This window comes from Cherax quadricarinatus, chromosome 50, assembly GCF_038502225.1.
Source record: "Cherax quadricarinatus isolate ZL_2023a chromosome 50, ASM3850222v1, whole genome shotgun sequence".
In the NCBI taxonomy this organism is placed as follows: domain Eukaryota; kingdom Metazoa; phylum Arthropoda; class Malacostraca; order Decapoda; family Parastacidae; genus Cherax; species Cherax quadricarinatus.
In genome coordinates, this window is record NC_091341.1 from 19,222,163 (window position 1) to 19,242,887 (window position 20,725).

General features: G+C 42.8%; 1 protein-coding gene across 3 annotated transcripts in view; it reads left to right on the forward strand.

Annotated features, from left to right (window-relative positions):
• The first annotated feature begins 2,744 nt into the window (after nt 1–2,744).
• Nucleotides 2,745–20,725, forward strand: part of GlcT (ceramide glucosyltransferase) — a 128,202-nt gene continuing 110,221 nt past the window's right edge. The window contains exon 1 of one of the 3 annotated variants that reach the window (XM_053785941.1): nt 2,745–2,893. The gene's annotated coding sequence lies outside the window, so the exon portion shown is untranslated. Of the gene's footprint in view, nt 2,894–15,975; nt 16,325–20,725 lie in introns of those variants that run through there. The other 2 variants (XM_053785940.2, XM_053785942.2) reach the window with 2 other exon arrangements.

A 20,725-nucleotide genomic window follows, 5' to 3' on the forward strand; every position in this document is an offset into this window, starting at 1 on the left:
TTTCTGCCTCAAACTATCACATATAATTTACCTATTAAACCGAAGGAAACTTGTATATAAATTAATTTACACCTAAATAAGAGTTAAAAATTACTCTTGTATGTGTGTGGCCAAATAAATGTATAGTTTCGTGTTCTATAAATCGCAAGTAGTTCAAGTTAAATGTCAATTCTTTTCGGAAGCAACAAGCCAGTCTCCTCAAAGCTAAATAAGCAAATGTTATTCAAATTTAGCATATATCAAATTTAGCTATATTAAATATCTACAATGTCTGTAGTAGTTACCGTGATTGACTCACTAGGGACAGAGGGAGAGGTGGAACTCTACAGAGGCGGAGTTAACACTACCACTTAAATAAGTGGGTAAGTTTATTGAGATGGTTTTACACAATTTTTGGATGATTACGATTGTGTTACATATTAATATATGTGTTATTTACCTAGGATAACCTAGAAAAGTCAAAGTGAGTGTTACCTAGCAGTAAATAGATGCCTTAAAGTTAGTCGAGGGTTGTGGGTCGCATCCTGGGGGAAGAAAAAAAAAAAGACCTCATTGGAAATAAACCACAGTGATTGGCTTTACTGGATTATCCTGGGCTACTAACTCTTAGAGGTTAATTAACCACTTCCGGTGATGTAATGCTATGGGATGTTATGATTGGGTTTCCCTAGGTATAAATTTTTTCTTGACTTTTCGTCGGTCTAAACCAATAGGGAAAATCCAATTTATTGAAGTTTACCTCTTATAATCAGAAATCTTATAACATTCTGCATACATTCTCTGAGCTGACACTAATAGTATAATATAAGTGGTACACAACATCAACAAGTTGAGTGAGATATGTGTAACACCTAGGCTACTTTAAGTATCTTTAATGATAAAACATTTCACTTGCAAATCCAGATTCATCAATCGACTACAAATATTACTGGAAAAAGCAAAGGCATGAGGCCAGAGCCTTGAATACTGCAACCGGAAGTGACATGTAGCAGCTTGGAAATGACGTCATAGATGAGTGGGACCCACTATAGCAAGTGTAGCGGATGTCTTTTACAACTCTGTTGCTAACAACAGTTTTGTATGACCTGCTTCCACTAGTGAGCCTCACTCACCCGTGATATCATGGTAACGTTACGATACGTCTGATAACGAAGTGGCTAAGAATACCTGAAGACAGTTTCTGAGGCCTGGTCACATTATTATTATTATTATAATCAAGGGGGAAGCGCTAAACCCGGAGGATTATACAGCGCCTGGGGGGGGGATGTGGAAGGCATTCAGGCTTAATTCGGGGAACTGGAGCACTGATCCAATTCCCTAAATCAAGAGCCCCTCACCAACATCAAGGAACCTTCCTTGAGGGGTAGGCCTGGTCACAGACCGGGCCGCGGGGGCATTGATCCCCGAAACTCTCCGGCGGCTCGGTCTGAGACCAGGCCTCCTGGTTGATGGCTTGATCAACTAGGCACTATAGATACACAGTAGGCACTTTAACCCCGCTGATCGTCAAGCCCCACTTGACGAATTTATCAATTTCCCTCTTGAAGACATCTAGGGGGTTGTTGGAATGGTAATTTTCCTTATATAAGAAATAAGGATGTTGTAAAATCTTGGGCTCTGTATACTTATCGAGTTGTCTCTTAGTGTACACATTTTACCTCTGCTTTTCAATGGCGTAGTTTGTTGCCTGCCAACTCTCTTGCTCTCGCCCCTCAAAGGAGGTTCCTTGAAGCTGCTGAGGGGCTCTTGATCTAGGGAATTGAATCTGTGCTCCGGTTCCCTGAACTGAGCCTGAATACCTTCCATCCATTCCCCCCCACATGCGCTGTATAATCCTACAGGTTTAGTGCTCCCCCATGATTATAATAAATCTTGCTATCGTAAGGGGCAGTTTTAGTGTACAGATATTGGACCAATCCTTCCAAAAATTTTCCAGGTATAAATGTATGATGCATATTTTTAACCTACATTTCGGGGAGTAGAGTTCAAGCGATTTCAGATGTTCCTAATTATTTAGTCGCCTTCTGAATTTACATGGGTACTAAAAAATTTCTGAACATTCTCCAGTTCTGCGATTTCGCCTGCCTTAACAGGTGGTCCAGTCCCTGGACCCATTATGTACCTCTGCAATCATTTGACTACGTCCCACAGGGTAGGTATGGGGTGTATAATAATGATATTAAACTTAACAGCGTGCAGCAGTATTCCAGTCTTGAGTGAACAAGTGATTTAAAGAACATCATCATTCCTCTATCACTACAGTGATTTGAGTTTGTTTTATGGTCTGTTCCTTTTTTGTATTAATTGATTTTTTCTTAGCGGAGTGGCACACAGGATAACCTGCATAATATCAGCTTGGAAACATTTAATTTTGCACGCTTATCATTCATGGAGAGATGGTAGTTCACAGTATAGGTTGTCTAGTAACTTACCATCATTAGATTTTGACTTAGAGTATAGCGGGTATGCTTCACTTCAACACAGGCAGCAGAGTTACTACTGATCAAATAACAACACTTTGAGGTACCGTCATCATTGTTTCAGTCTCCTTAAACGCGGGTTATAACAATCCACCAATAATTATTGGTGTATTGTTCCAGTCAGGGTATTATGCCTTTTTATTCTTTTTGGCTGAAAGCAGTATGCCATAGAGTCACCCTCGTCACTTACTGGTTTAGAGCACTATGACACATCGTCACCCTCGTCGCCTATTAGCTGAGAGCTGCGTCAGCTGATTGTACTCAGGAGGTTGATATCACCGCCATACCTGAGATAAAGACAGTTAGTCATGTGCTCTGGTGCTGTTAAGTACAATCCACTATATCCCCAAAACATACTGCTCAAATATAAAGTAGATTGCTTCGAGATCATTCCCGCGACATACCACAGCCAAGTGAGTTAGAGTGTATCCAACACCAGTAAACGTGTTTGTGAGCGTTAAAAGTCTGAAGGAATTATAGGATATTTTTTGAAGTGTACCGGCAGTTCTTTACTGGAGTTATTGCCAGTCTGATCGATATACAAAAACACGGTAATATTCATAATTGAGAATATATGATAGACCATCACTAGGTTAGATTGTAACCATAACATACAGGGCTAATCTGTCTACTTATGTCTAATATAATAATAATAATAATAATTATTATTATTATTTTAAGGAATATTTAGGACACGTGAGCCTGTTCTGCCATTACAATTAAGTTCCTTGGTGCCGGTGAGGTGCCTTTGATCCAAAGAATTGGACTTGTCCTTTGCTTCCTTGCATTGTACCTGATTTCCTCCCATTCCCCAGGCGTTCTATAACCCTTTCAGGTTTAGGGCTTCTCCCTAAATATGATTAATAATCTGCCAGTCCCTATACACTGTACAAATTAAATATTCCTCACTTTGCCAAAGTGTTTATGGTTCACACTAACGTCTTAGGCCTAAGACCTGTCTAGTAAATGTGTTGGGTCTAAGGTTTGACATGTAAATGTGTTAGGTCTAAGACCTATCTTTCAAATGAGTTTTTCTGGCTACAATCCACCTAGGCCATGATGTGAAGGATAATTCAGTCTCTAAGATAAGGATTAGTGAACTCCCAGTGTATATATGCAGAGAAATTTACATCTCTCGTTGTATATGTACTGAGATTACACACCTTTCGGTGTATACACACCTAGAGATACAGCCTGGTGTAAGTAGACTAAGGTGTATCTCAGCGTGCATATACCTCTGTAAATGCACATAAACATATCTTCACAAAGAAGGACAACAGCCATCATTTACTGAGAGAAAAAAAGGTGATGGGAGAGTCTGAAAGGAAGAATTTGAACTACATTATCTAAGGCTACCTACATATAGATTGGAAAAAAAGGTCACATGGGAGTGGGAAAGGAAGAATTTGAACTACCTACATATAGACACATTGCAAATTCATTGTTATAATGGCATCTCGACATTTAAAACTACTTTATATACATTACCTAAAAATACATATTTACAGATATTCATTGCGACACCAGCCTGAATATCATGAAACTAGCACAAATTGTACTCCGCTTGTACCAATCAGCATTGCCGTGCACAGCAAACTTACGATCTCATATCCACGAAGGTTCAAGGTTCATTAAGTTTGGTAAGTTGGGGGGAGGAAGGATAGGTGATGGAATGCGAAAAGGTGGGGGTGAGGAGAGGGGGTAATAAAAGTAAGTGGCCCAACCACTTTGGCGCATATTAATGAAGGTGTGTGTGTGTTATGTTATTCATGACAATTATAGGATGGGGTATACCACACCACCCGTTAGCAGCACACATGCATGCAAGTTGCATCCATGCGCGACGGTGAATTGGTAGTAGGTATAGTGTTTCCTACTGCCTTTTTTCTTATTGGTGCAGGAGCATATCCGCCACTTGCAGCGAACTAGGATTAAAGATTTCGGAACAGATCAGAGTCAATACACTCTCTAGCATGGTCTTTAGGGAGTCATATTTCTTGAGTTTCGGACTGCTGAAAGCTGGGGAGCATCTCAGGAAATAGGTAAGTTTTGGGATGAACAGGCACATGGGGAGTAGGTAGCAGTCATCATGTGTATCATTGTCTTTCATCCTACCTTCCATCGTCCTGAGGTCTGAGATTTTCTTTTCTAGGATCAGATCAGTGGCACTGGGCCACAGTTTTCACGTTTTTTGGCTTGTGTTCAGTATTGCTCTCCTGCACTATTTTCAGCAGTAGTCGATCAGCAAACTGATCGTCAGGTTTTCCCTAATGTCTCATTCACCGTGGGGTTCTGTTTCACAGAAACTGTATGTGTTGGAGCGAAACTAAATTCAGATTTGAGTTTAGCAGCCAAAAATTAGCCAGAAATATGTTTTCAAACGTGAACTGAAATCATTGTTGGTCAATTGCTATCAAGGAGAGTGACCCAGACATCAGACTTCACAATCAGAACGTCGAACTGGAATGGACTGCCTGTGACCGATACCTTGATACTTACATTTTCAAAAGGCTAACATTTCGTAAACATGTAGAATACACACGGTCACGAACCCTCCCCAGAATCAATGCTATAAAAGCCATGGCAGACGCACACGCTGGTACTAGTCACGGAGTGTTAAGACTTTTACCTCCACACAGTTTGCTCCCTCATTGACTGCGGTGGACCAGCATCGATTTGCACATCTCTTATAAACAAGGAGCGAATAGAGGTAATACAAAATCAAGTAATATGAAATACATTTTGAGCACCCCATTGGAATAAACTGACCTATCTCAGGCTAGAAATTCAATTCCCTGCTGTCAGGAGCAAAGCTGAATATATAAACGCCTGTATAGCAGTCAAAATCGTTCATAGAGAAAGAAACTCCCTGGCAAAGAAAAAAATATCTTCGACTCTCAAACATAGACGTGTTATCTCCACTGACAACACCTGGCTGTAAACCATGGTCGATACAGCTAAAAATAAAATTCCTATGGGGCTGCTGCTGGGAAAAAGGAACTGACCTTCCACATGGAAGTAAACGTCAACACGGCAACCGGAACCAGATTTATATATATATATATATATATATATATATATATATATATATATATATATATATATATATATATATATATATATATATATATATATATATTCCGTCCCTCGGTGAACATTCACATGTGCAGCACTGACCATCAATCATAGCCCTAGCCGAAAATACCAGCAGTAGTATAAGGGGTCCAAGGATCCAGACAACAAGCGATGGAGGCAGGAGACTCCCTGACCACACTCCTCAGCAGAAGCCAAGTTAGTGGCATTCTAGCACGCACTAACACATGCTTTACAAAAGAATAAGAAACAAGTTTTTCACACAGATTCTATAGCTGTCACTCCAACACACTCAACCACAATGTGGGTTCGTTCTCCGAGGCCAGAGTTGATAAAAATAAAAATGGACGGGGACTCCTGTTAATAAAGTGACAGTTGCTTTACTCGTACATTACGACTTCTCGATTTTTTATACTATATAATAATAATGATAATATACGTTGGGAAATGCCACCTCTAGAACTGACTGGGACCCACAGCCTCAGGAGAAAACAAAAAGCGTACCTCAGGGGAAAAAAATTAGTATTTTCTTCCCCTACCATCCCCTATATTAGGTACTGTTAAACTTTAATTAATAACAAATACGTTTAAAACATACATTGGGAATAAGAACAGCATTCATGACATCTGCTTCAGCTGCCCGAGGTGGGTCACAAGCCCAGGATGCTGCAGGCATTTCGCTTCTGGACCACAACACCGAGTCTCTAATAAGGGATTATGTACACAGGAAACATGATAATATATTTAACACTCATTCTACATGGCGTGGCAAACTTGTGAGGGAGAAGTGTTTGTGTTCTGGGGATATTAGCTGTGTTCCCAAACTAGTGAGTAAGAACACTTTCTTTGGATTATTAGCCCCAAAGTGTTAGTAATGCCCGATAACTCAAGAGAAGATTATTTCCGTTGGGTATTCTTGGGCTCTTTTCCCCAGAATGTAATCCACAATAGCCGACTAACTCCTACATATCTATTGTTAGGTGAAAACAGGGGCAGCAGGTGTTAGTATATTTTCCCACACAATTCATATCACCAGGGATCTGAACACAAATCCTGGAGTTTACCTGGAGAGTTCCAGGGGTCAACGCTCCCTCGGCCCGGTCTGTGACCAGGCCTCCTGGTGGATCAGAGCCTGATCAACCAGGCTGTTACTGCTGGCTGCACGCAAACCAACGTACGAGCCACAGCCCGGCTGCTCAGGTACCGACTTTAGGTGCTTGTCCAGTGCCAGCTTGAAGACTGCCAGGGGTCTATTGGTAATCCCCCTTATGTATGCTGGGAGGCAGTTGAGCAGTCTCAGGCCCCTGACACTTATTGTATGGTCTCGTAAAGTGCTAGTGACACCCCTGCTTTTCATTGGGGGGATGTTGCATCGTCTGCCAAGTCTTTTGCTTTCGTTGTGAGTGATTTTCGTGTGCAAGTTCGGTACTAGTCCCTCTAGGATTTTCCATGTGTATATAATCATGTACCTCTCCCGCCTGCGTTCCAGGGAATACAGGTTCAGGAACTTCAAGCGCTCCCAGTAATTGAGGTGTTTTATCTCCGTTATGCGCGCCGTGAAGGTTCTCTGTACATTTTCTAAGTCAGCAATTTCACCTGCCTTGAAAGGTGCTGTTAGTGTGCAGCAATATTCCAGCCTAGATAGAACAAGTGACCTGAAGAGTGTCATCATGGGCTTGGCATCCCTAGTTTTGAAGGTTCTCATTATCCATCCTGTCATTTTTCTAGCAGCTGCGATTGATACAATGTTATGGTTTTTGAAGGTGAGATCCTCCGACATGATCACTCCCAGGTCTTTGACGTTGGTGTTTCGCTCTATTTTGTGGCCAGAATTTAATTTGAGCGAACACCCTACCACAGAGCTACGGCACACACACACACACACGCGCTCATGGAGCAGGGAGTGGACCTAGTAGAGACCAGCGAAGAGGTGGGGCCAGGAGCTGTGAATCGACCTCTGCAACCACAAATAGGTGAGTACGAGATTAATTCCAGAGTTAACGGGCACGAGTGACGAAGCGATGGAGGCAGACTCGATACATTGTTTTAAGAGCAGGTTCGATTGGGCCCATTAGGCTAGGAATTAAATTGGCTAGTGGCAACTTGGGAGGCGGGACCAGAAGCTAAGACTCGGCCCTTGCATTCACTTATAAGTAAGTATATATGGGTGAGCAGTACACACCACACACAAAATAGCCTAAGTATCTTTCGACAAGTGCCTTTGACGACTGGTAACTAAGTTTGGTGTCCGTGATTGCTATAATATCCAAGTCTTCTTCATTTACTTCCCTGGTTCGCTTTCATTCTGCTGCCCTGGGAAGTCATCGTTGCTTTTAATCTATAATAATAATGATAATAATAATAATAATAATAATAATAATAATAATAATAATAATAATAATAACTAGGGAGGCCAAGCCCATGATGACACTCTTCAGGTCACCTGTTCTATCTAGGCTGGAATATTGCTGCACACTAACAGCACCTTTCAAGGCAGGTGAAATTGCTGACCTAGAAAATGTACAGAGAACCTTCACGGCGCGCATAACGGAGATAAAACACCTCAATTACTGGGAGCGCTTGAGGTTCCTGAACCTGTATTCCCTGGAACGCAGGCGGGAGAGATACATGATTATATACACCTGGAAAATCCTAGAGGGACTAGTACCGAACTTGCACACGAAAATCACTCACTACGAAAGCAAAAGACTTGGCAGACGATGCAACATCCCCCCAATGAAAAGCAGGGGTGTCACTAGCACGTTAAGAGACCATACAATAAGTGTCAGGGGCCCGAGACTGTTCAACTGCCTCCCAGCATACATTAGGGGGATTACCAACAGACCCCTGGCAGTCTTCAAGCTGGCACTGGACAAGCACCTAAAGTCGGTTCCTGACCAGCCGGGCTGTGGCTCGTACGTTGGTTTGCGTGCAGCCAGCAGTACCAACCTGGTTGATCAGGCTCTGATCCACCAGGAGGCCTGGTCACAGACCGGGCCGCGGGGGCGTTGACCCCTGGAACTGTCTCTAGGTAAACTCCAGGTACACGTACAAGGTATACAGTCCTAGCTAACAGCAATGACATACTACTATATAGAAAGCCGCTTGTTATGTAAAGCATTTCGGGCAAATTTGGTCAGTTTTGTCCCAGGATGCGACCCACACCAGTCGACTAATATCCAGGTACACATTTTACTGATGGGTGAACATGGACAGCAGGTGTCTTATGGAAACATCCTGTTTTCGAGCCACACCGGGGATCGACCCCTGGACCATAGTATATGAGGTGAATGCACTAGCATTCGAGCTACGGGACACCGTGTTATCAATTTTTAAACTTTTTTTTTATCTTACTCTAAATCATGTTTTCTTTATTTTAAGTTAGGTTCAATAGGTTACAAAAACTAATAAACACATTTAAAAGCAAATAAGGAAAAAAAAGGCAGTGATACATCTGGCAACGAGGTGGTTGGAAAAATAGGAAACGTTCAAACTTGAATGCTTAAGACCTTTAGAGCAAGAATTGTCTGGAGAAGGGGGTAGGAATATAGTGGAATGTGAGGAAGGGAAGGAAAGAGGGAAAGGAGGGGAGTGCTGGTGGAGGGAGAGAAGAAAGCAAGGGAAGGAAGTGAGGGAATAGTGGGAGGGGAAACAAATGGTGGGGGGGAGGGGAAGGGAGAGGAATAGTTTAATTTTTAGTTTAATATGTTTATTATGCACCCCATACCCATCCTGTGGGCGGTAGTCAAAAGATTACAGAGGTATATAATTGAGAGGAATATCAAGGATGAATCACCCATTCTATCATCTCTCTCTCTCTCTCTCTCTCTCTCTCTCTCTCTCTCTCTCGCATTCCCTCTGAATTACCACCCCGACACACACACACGCACAAATGTATACATACGTGTCCTCCATTCTCATCATGACATTCCACTGTCTCTGGACTCACTTTACGTTCTTACATTTCCAGTACCACATCAGTACATATTTCCGTTGTTCAAACGTAAATCTGTCATTATCCATTTCTCAGACCAGTTTTCACCTGAAAAAGAAAGGACGTTACAGAGGCATGGACTGATAGTGCGTTTACATTTTTTTTGGGGGGGAGGGGGGACACCATATATATATATATATATATATATATATATATATATATATATATATATATATATATATATATATATAGCACGTAACCTGAACCGCAGCTCATTATTCATTCTTTCTACGTCAGCGATTTTTTCTTTCAGATGATCTGTCTCCTCACCTTGCTCAGTGGTGGCTGATCTTGAGAGGAACTTTTCTTCTTTCACTTCATCCAATTTCTCAGAACTACATCTCGAATACTTCGTACAGCTCCCCTGCGGTGGGCCGCGTGCCCAGAATGCTGCAGGTATTTCCTCTCTGGATCGCAACACTGAGTCTCTGAAAGAGGAAGCTGGTCGCCCTGTGGTCCTTGGTTTCTATGATGAGCTTTTCACCTAGCTCTTTGAGGAACTTTAGAGCACACTTGCCCCATGCTCCAAGGGTCTCCGACCCTATTGGAATGAAGTTATAGCAAGGGGGAAGGTCTTCATATTTTCGGATCTTCTGGGTCTCCCTGTGGCTGGCAGCTCCACCCCCTTCCACTACGGAGTATGGCAAGTAGGTGTCTGCCAATGTGGCAGAACAGGTGTAGTCCCAGGCAATCTGCTTTCCATCCTTCCAGGGTAGCATAGTGGCTCCATCAGGACGCTTTTGACTTCCATCAGACCTCTGTACTTGGCGAGGCTTCTCTTTATTATGTCATTGACCTCCTCATGTCTGGCATACTTCCCTTCTGCTGTGTGACACACGAGACCATGAAGTCCGAATTGATCAGCTGTCGCCCTGCCGCAAATACACCTATGTTCGGTGAGGATGGGGGCGGCTAGGCGAAGAGCAACACCAATCCGAATGGCCTGTGGGTCGAGACGGGTGCCCAGGAAGGAATTGGGAACAGCTAACAGGAAATCTGAGTGTGGTGCCTTCACTGCCAGGAGACGAGCTTTGTTCTTTCCTGAAGCATTGGAGAGCATTGTGTTGGCGGTTTTTTCCATGATCGGTTTGTCCCAGTGGGACTCTGTGCTGTTTGGGAGGAGCTGGTCTACTGGAGGAGTCTGTAAGGGTGTCCCACCGAATCTCTGCTTCAGTAAACCTGGGGTCTTGAGCTCCTACCACGTCTCTCAAGCGTTCGGGCACTATCTTCTTGACTAATGCACTGGAAGCCAAACACGAAGACAGAAAAGCAGGTAAAGCAACATGCGTTGCTTTACGCACCCCTATACCTCCCAGTCGCACTGGGAGGGTTGCCTGATCCCATTGCTCATCCTCTAGTGACAGGTTCAGTGCCTAAAATATATATATATATATATACATATATATATATATATATACATATATATATATATATATATATATATATATATATATATATATATATACACATGTACATATTCATAGTGTAATGACGAATATCATAATGAATTTTTAATATAATTAAGGAGTACTTTTCGTGTCAAATTGTTAGCCTGGCAGACAACAATAATAATAATAATAATAATAATAATAATAATAATAATAATAATAATAATAATAATAATAACGTTACCACCAACACTACTACCACTTCTACTACTACAACTCTTACTACTACTACTATTACTACTACTACTACTACTACTACTACTAATAATAATAATAATAATAATAACAATTCGATTCACAGAAAACTACAAAATATCCTGTATAAATTCAGATAGATTATTATTATAAAAAATAAGCGCAAAACCCGTAAGGGTTACACAGCGCTGCGAATTTAGATAGAAAATATAGTTTGATAAAGATTGAAAGAATATTTGGTGAAGAGCGCCTCACATTATATACACTGGGTCACCAAACAGTGTACATTATATACACTGCCTGGGTCACCAAACAGTGTACATTATATACACTGCCTGGGTCACCAAACAGTGTACATTATATACACTGCCTGGGTCACCAAACAGTGTGCATTATATACACTGCCTGGGTCACCAAACAGTGTACATTATATACACTGCCTGGGTCACCAAACAGTGTACATTATATACACTGCCTGGGTCACCAAACAGTGTACATTATATACACTGTCTGGGTCACCAAACAGTGTACATTATATACACTGGGTCACCAAACAGTGTACATTATATACACTGGGTCACCAAACAGTGTACATTATATACACTGTCTGGGTCACCAAACAGTGTACATTATATACACTGCCTGGGTCACCAAACAGTGTACATTATATACACTGCCTGGGTCACCAAACAGTGTACATTATATACACTGCCTGGGTCACCAAACAGTGTACATTATATACACTGTCTGGGTCACCAAACAGTGTACATTATATACACTGTCTGGGTCACCAAACAGTGTACATTATATACACTGGGTCACCAAACAGTGTACATTATATACACTGTCTGGGTCACCAAACAGTGTACATTATATACACTGCCTGGGTCACCAAACAGTGTACATTATATACACTGTCTGGGTCACCAAACAGTGTACATTATATACACTGTCTGGGTCACCAAACAGTGTACATTATATATACTGTCTGGTTCACCAGTGTACATTTTATGCACTGGGTCACCAAACAGTGTACATTATGTACACTGTTTAGGTCACCAAACAGTGTACATTATATACACTGGGTCACCAAACAGTGTACATTATATACACTGGGTCACTAAACAGTGCACATTATATACACTGGGTCACCAAACAGTGCACATTATATACACTGGGTCACCAAACAGTGCACATTATATACACTGGGTCACCAAACAGTGCACATTATATACACTGGGTCACCAAACAATGTACATTATATACACTGGGTCACCAAACAGTGCACATTATATACAATGGGTCACCAAACAGTGCACATTATATACACTGGGTCACCAAACAGTGCACATTATATACACTGGGTCACCAAACAGTGCACATTATATACACTGGGTCACCAAACAGTGCACATTATATACACTGGGTCACCAAACAATGTACATTATATACACTGGGTCATCAAACAGTGCACATTATATACAGTTTGGGTCACTAAACAGTGTACATTATATACACACTGGGTCACCAATGTATATTATATACACTGGGTCACCAAAGTGTACATTATATACACTGGGTCACCAAACAGTGTATATTATATACACTGGGTCACCAAACAATGTACATTATATATACTGGGTCACCAAGCAGTGTACATTATATACACCCTCTGGGTCGCCAAACAATGTACATTATATACACTGGGTCACCAAGCAGTGTACATTATATACACCCTCTGGGTCGCCAAACAATGTACATTATATACACTGGGTCACCAAACTGTGTACATTATATACACCCTCTGGGTCACCAAACAGTGTACATTATATACACTGTTTGGGTCACCAAATATTTTACATTATGTGCACTGTCTGGGTCACCAAACAGTATACATAATGTGAGTTGATATAAAGTTGTATATAATATTTGATAAGCTTAGTTTAGTCATAAAATTTTACACAGAGGAATAGGAGTGATATAGTTGTTTGTAGAATATATTTACCAGGTGTGGGGCTCACAACATTAAGGATGCAGGTTCAATCCTCAGGTAAGGCAAGATATATGGACAAGACTTCTTACACCTGCTGTCCCTATTCTTCATACTGTAAATAGGTACACGGGTGTTAATTGGCTATCACAGGTTGGATCCTGAGGAAAAATATTATGACACCAACGGTACTAATCTAAACTGGCTTTCATGGGTTATTAACCTTCCGGAGTTAATAATTCAGAGTAATTTATTCGTCAACATTCACACACACCTGGGGATCGAACACTGGTTTAGGGTGTGAGCCAAACGCTGTCACTGGGTCCCCTTAAAGGATAAGATAAGATTTCGTTCGGATTTTTAACCCCGGAGGGTTAGCCACCAATAGCTCTGACGTCCCACATCATAAAAATCTTTGAAAGAGTGCTAAGAAGCAGGATTGCAAATCACCTGGATTCCCAAAATCTGCACAATCCAGGGCAACATGGGTTCAGGGCAGGTCGCTCCTGCCTCTCACAACTACTGGATCACTATGACATGGCCTTGGATGCACTGGAAGAAAATCAGAATGCAGATGTAATATACACAGACTTTGCAAAAGCATTTGACAAATGCGATCATGGTGTAATAGCCCATAAAATACGTGCTAAAGGAATAACTGGGAAAGTGGGGAGATGGATCTTCAACTTCCTAACAAATCGAACACAAAGAGTAGTGGTCAACAGAGTTAAATCGGAGGCTGCCATAGTGAAGAGCTCTGTTCCACAAGGCACAGTACTCGCCCCCATCTTATTCCTTATCCTCATATCAGACATAAACAGAGATATACACCACAGCACCGTATCATCCTTTGCGGATGATACTAGGATCTGCATGAGGCTGTCATCTGCTGAGGACGCGGTTAACCTCCAAGAAGATATAAACAAAGTTTTCCAGTGGGCAACGGTAAACAATATGATGTTCAATGAGGACAAATTCCAACTACTCCGTTATGGAAAACTGGAGGAGATAATAACTAGAACAGAGTATACTACTGACTCCGGCCATACAATAGAGCGGAAAAATAATGTAAGGGACCTGGGAGTAGTAATGTCTGAGGATCTCACTTTCAAGGATCACAACAGTGCCACGATCGCACGTGCAAAGAAAATGATAGGATGGATAATGAGAACTTTCAAAACGAGAGATGCCAAGCCCATGATGATCCTTTTCAAATCACTTGTTCTCTCTAGGCTGGAATACTGCTGTACATTAACATCTCCATACAAAGCAGGTGAAATCGCAGATCTAGAGAGTGTACAGAGATCCTTTACTGCACGTATAAGTTCTGTCAAGCACCTTAACTACTGGGAACGCTTGAAAGCACTTGACTTGTACTCGTTGGAACGCAGGAGGGAGAGATATATCATAATCTACACTTGGAAAATCTTGGAAGGAATGGTCCCAAATCTGCACACAGAAATCACTCCCTACGAAAGTAAAAGACTGGGCAGGCGATGCAAAATGCCGCCAATAAAAAGTAGGGGCGCCATTGGTACACTAAGAGAAAACACCATAAGTGTCCGGGGCCCAAAACTGTTCAACAGCCTCCCATCAAGCATTAGGGGAATTGCCAATAAACCCCTGGCTGCCTTCAAGAGAGAGCTGGACAGATACCTAAAGTCAGTGCCGGATCAGCCGGGCTGTGGCTCGTACGTCGGACTGCGTGCGGCCAGCAGTAACAGCCTAGTTGATCAGGCCCTGATCCATCGGGAGGCCTGGTCGTGGACCGGGCCGCGGGGGCGTTGATCCCCGGAATAACCTCCAGGTAACCTCCAGGTAACCCAGGATAACCCAAGAATGTCAGTGCGTCATCGAGGACTGTCTAACTTATTTCCATTGGGATCCTTAATCTTGTCCCCCAGGATGCGACCCACACCAGTCGACTAACACCCAGGTACCTATTTGCTGCTAGGTGAACAGGACAACAGGTGTAAGGAAACGTGTCGAAATGTTTCCACCCGCCGGGAATCGAACCCGGGCCCTCCGTGTGTGAAGCGGGAGCTTTAGCCACCAGGCCACCGGGCCTTGATACTTGTGATGGGCTCATGATATAAGGAACTGGCTCTATGCTCCAATTCCTTGAGTCGAGTCTGAATGCCTTCTATTTCCCCAGGCGTTGTATGATCCCCACCGGTTTAGCACTTTCCAATGAATGTTAAAATAATATGTCACTGGGTTACAAAAAGGGAGACCAGTAAATAATGCAGTAGGGAATCTAGTTTTCTGTTTAATATTAATAAGCTAAGGGAGGTTGAATAAATGGGTTCAAAGAAGGACCCGTGTAAATGTTTGCAAATTTAAATAGTCCGCTCGATGACGTTGGCATCATGCGCATGCGTCCTACTGCGTCATTATCGATCGCGTCTTGAATTTATTTTTTAAGACATTGCAACAGACCTTAATGAACCCCAGTATTCTGCTTATTTCAATATTTTATTTTATTATTGATAATGCACTTACTTTAGTGAAACAATGTCGTTAAAAGGCAAAAAAATGTGTAATAATTTTATTCCTTGTGACATGTGACTGCATGCTGGGATGGCGGTGTCAACACGAGGGTTACTTTTTTATATTTTACTTCTGTGAACTATTTTATATATATGAATATGGTCTACGTATACTAGAGACAAACTAGGATAATATGGTAGGTTTGAAGTGTAGCAAGGCAGATCAGAGAAGGTAGAGAATAAAAAGTACATTGGTACCTGAGGGTGTAGTGTCAGTCGAGAGGTGTGGGAGGCGAGGTTCAGTAAGACTAAGATTGTAGTCGAGGTAGGTTGTGTTGTCCCTCGCCTCGGTATGTCATATGACTAGTGTATCTACTACTACAACCACCGGACCATCATTACCTTGCCTGCCGCCTTTTCCTTTCCTCTCGTAAGCTAGCGTGCCCGGAAAGTGTGTGAATAGTGCCAGATTTGCAAGGAGTGTTGCGCGTGGTGGTGAACGGATTTGACAATGCGGGCAAGGGAAAGAAACTAGGAATAGAAGATAAACGTTGAGCATGGCAGAAGCATCAGTGAAGTGATGTGTGTGTGTGGTCTGAGGAGTGGAGCAACAGCCTCCTCCCTCGGAGCGACAGGTGAGGCCCAGCCTTAGCCGTTCTATGGGGAAGGGGCTACCTTGATGCTTATGAAGGGTTTCTGATCAGAGGAATTGGATCTGTACTAACGGGTTTAGTAGCTTCCTATGAAATTAATACTAGTAATATTAATTTTCTGTTTTTGCCTCTTGATGAATGCATGTTACTCAGACACGTTCACAGGTAACGGATGTGATAGTGTTGATAACCGAGATATGGAAATAATACGATGTTTTTAATGGTAAACTTTAACCACCTGTGTTGATAAGCAGAAAAATGTCATTAAGTATCAAGTTAATTCACAGTAATGTTGCTGTATTCGTGTAGTAATGTGTGATAGTGTAGTGGTGGTGATTTGTGGCCTTGTAGTGATGTGTGGTCGTGTAGTGGTGATTTGTGGCTGTGTAGTGGTGGTGGTGATTTGTGTTCGTGTAGTAATGTGTGGGCGTGTAGTGGTGGTGATTTGTGGCCTTGTAGTGATGTGTGGTCGTGTAGTGGTGGTGATTCGTGGCCTTGTAGTGGTGGTGATTCGTGGCCTTGTAGTGATGTGTGGTCGTGTAGTGGTGGTGATTTGTGGCCTTGTAGTGATGTGTGGTCGTGTAGTGGTGGTGATTCGTGGCCTTGTAGTGATGTGTGGTCGTGTAGTGGTGGTGATTTGTGGCTGTGTAGTGGTAAGATAAGATAAGATTTCGTTCGGATTTTTAACCCCGGAGGGTTAGCCACCCAGGATAACCCAAGAAAGTCAGTGCGTCATCGAGGACTGTCTAACTTATTTCCATTGGGGTCCTTAATCTTGTCCCCCAGGATGCGACCCACACCAGTCGACTAACACCCAGTTACCTATTTGCTGCTAGGTGAACAGGACAACAGGTGTAAAGAAACTTGTCGAAATGTTTCCACCCACCGGGAATCGAACCCGGGCCCTCCGTGTGTGAAGCGGGAGCTTTAGCCACCAGGTGTGATTTGTGTTCGTGTAGTAATGTGTGGGCGTGTAGTGGTAGTGATTTCTAGCTGTGTAGTTGTGGTGGTGATTTGTGGCCGTGGAGTGATGTGTAATCGTGTAATGATTTGTAGTTGTGATGTGTGGTGGTGTGGTCGTGTAGTGTTGTGATTTTGTGTGTGTGTGTGTGTGTGTGTGTGTGTGTGTGTGTGTGTGTGTGTGTGTGTGTGTGTGTGTGTGTGTGTGTGTGTGTGTGTGTGTGTGTGTGTGTGAGGGGTAATCATTATTAACTTCAGGCCCTGATCCGAGTTCATCGATAATTTATTCCTTAAAATGTTTAATATATGTTGGTTATGCTATGGACATATTTTTTATTATGGAAATAGTAAGAGAATTAGGCTACGTTTCTTACAATGTCCATTATAAAAATAGGTCCAGCCAATCTAAAATAAGTTAACGTGACTTGACTTTACTCTGCCAGCGGCAGATAGAGGAATGGCGCACCTTCGTTTATGTCCGATGCGTCCTTGTTTACACTGCTGTATTGGCCTGGCGCGTTACCTTACTCTATAGTAACCATTGATATGCTTATGACCTACCAAAATAATTTTTTCTGCAATCTCCCAAAATCAAATTTTGCACAAGAAATAAGAGTTGTTGCCAGGATATACAGTGTGTGTGTGTGTGTGTGTGTACTCACCTATTTGTGGTTGCAGGGGTCGAGTCTTAGCTCCTGGCCCCGCCTCTTCACCGGTTGCTACTGGGCCCTCTCTCTCCCCGCTCCATGAGCTTTATCAAACCTCGTCTTAAAACTGTGTATGGTTCCTGCCTCCACTACGTCATTTTCTAGGCTATTCCACTGCCTGACAACTCTATGACTGAAGAAATACTTCCTAATATCTCTCTGACTCATTTGTGTCTTCAACTTCCAATTGTGGCCTCTTGTTTCTGTGTCCCATCCCTGGAACATCCTGTCTTTGTCCACCTTGTCTATTCCACGCAGTATTTTATATGTCGTTATCATGTGTCCCCTGACCCTCCTGTCCTCCAGTGTCGTCAGGCCGATTTCCCTTAATCTTTCTTCATAGGACATTCCCCTTAGCTCTGGAACTAACCTTATCGCAAACCTTTGTACTTTCTCTAGTTTCTTGACGTGCTTTATCAAGTGCGGGTTCCAAACAGGTGCTGCATACTCCAGTATGGGTCTGACATACACGGTGTACAGTGTCTTGAACGATTCCTTACTAAGGTATCGGAATGCTGTTCTCAGGTTTGCCAGGCGCCCATATGCTGCAGCAGTTATCTGATTGATGTGTGCTTCCGGAGACATGCTCGGTGTTACCTGGAGTTTGGTATAAACCTTGGTAATAAATACCGACAAGTTGGTTTAGAAAGACACGTAAGCAAACACTATAACATATTTATTAGAAAACGTTTCGGTCCTGGGACCTTGATCACTTCTAACATACAGAGGTAGAAAGACATTATATATATAGGCGGAGAGTGAGATGTGACGCACGTGACCTGAGGAAAGTCATAAGAACATAATAATGGAGGAACACTGCAGAAGGCCTACTGGCCCATGCGAGGCAAGTCCTTATCAAAACAACCTCTACCTATGATGAGGACGGGTAGAAGTGATCAAGGTCCCAGAACCGAAACGTTTTCTAATAAATATGTTATAGTGTTTGCTTACGTGTCTTTCTAAACCAACCTGGAGTTTACCTGGAGAGAGTTCCGGGGGTCAACGCCCCCGCGGCCCGGTCTGTGACCAGGCCTCCTGGTGGATCAGAGCCTGATCAACCAGGCTGTTACTGCTGGCTGCACACAAACCAACGTACGAGCCACAGCCCGGCTGATCAAGAACTGACTTTAGGTGCTTGTCCAGTGCCAGCTTGAAGACTGCCAGGGGTCTGTTGGTAATCCCCCTTATGTGTGCTGGGAGGCAGTTGAACAGTCTCGGGCCCCTGACATTTATTGTATGGTCACTTAACGTGCTAGTGACACCCCTGCTTTTCATTGGGGGGATGGTGCATCGTCTGCCATGTCTTTTGCTTTCGTAGTGAGTGATTTTCGTGTGCAAGTTCGGTACTAGTCCCTCTAGGATTTTCCAGGTGTATATAATCATGTATCTCTCCCGCCTGCGTTCCAGGGAATACAGTTTTAGGAACCTCAAGCGCTCCCAGTAATTGAGGTGTTTTATCTCCGTTATGCGCGCCGTGAAGGTTCTCTGTACATTTTCTAGGTCAGCAATTTCACCTGCCTTGAAAGGTGCTGTTAGTGTGCAGCAATATTCCAGCCTAGATAGAACAAGTGACCTGAAGAGTGTCATCATGGGCTTGGCCTCCCTAGTTTTGAAGGTTCTCATTATCCATCCTGTCATTTTTCTAGCAGATGCGATTGATACAATGTTACTGTCCTTGAAGGTGAGAACCTCCGACATGATCACTCCCAGGTCTTTGACGTTGGTGTTTCGCTCTATTTTGTGGCCAGAATTTGTTTTGTACTCTGATGAAGATTTAATTTCCTCGTGTTTACCATACCTGAGTAATTGAAATTTCTCATCGTTGAACTTCATATTGTTTTCTGCAGCCCACTGAAAGATTTGGTTGATGTCCGCCTGGAGCCTTGCAGTGTCTGCAATGGAAGACACTGTCATGCAGATTCGGGTGTCATCTGCAAAGGAAGACACGGTGCTGTGGCTGACATCCTTGTCTATGTCGGATATGAGGATGAGGAACAAGATGGGAGCGAGTACTGTGCCTTGTGGAACAGAGCTTTTCACCGTAGCTGCCTCGGACTTTATTCTGTTGACGACTACTCTCTGTGTTCTGTTAGTGAGGAAATTATAGATCCATCGACCGACTTTTCCTGTTATTCCTTTAGCACGCATTTTGTGCGCTATTACGCCATGGTCACACTTGTCGAAGGCTTTTGCAAAGTCTGTATATATTACATCTGCATTCTTTTTGTCTTCTAGTGCATTTAGGACCTTGTCGTAGTGATCCAATAGTTGAGACAGACAGGGGCGACCTGTTCTAAACCCATGTTGCCCTGGGTTGTGTAACTGATGGGTTTCTAGATGGGTGGTGATCTTGCTTCTTAGGACCCTTTCAAAGATTTTTATGATATGGGATGTTAGTGCTATCGGTCTGTAGTTCTTTGCTGTTGCTTTACTGCCCCCTTTGTGGAGTGGGGCTATGTCTGTTGTTTTTAGTAACTGTGGGACGACCCCCATGTCCATGCTCCCTCTCCATAGGATGGAAAAGGCTCGTGATAGGGGCTTCTTGCAGTTCTTGATGAACACAGTTCCACGAGTCTGGCCCTGGGGCAGAGTGCATGGGCATGTCATTTATCGCTTGTTCGAAGTCATTTGGCGTCAGGATAACATCGGATAGGCTTGTGTTAACCAAATTTTGTGGTTCTCTCATAACAAATTCATTTTGATCTTCGACTCTCAG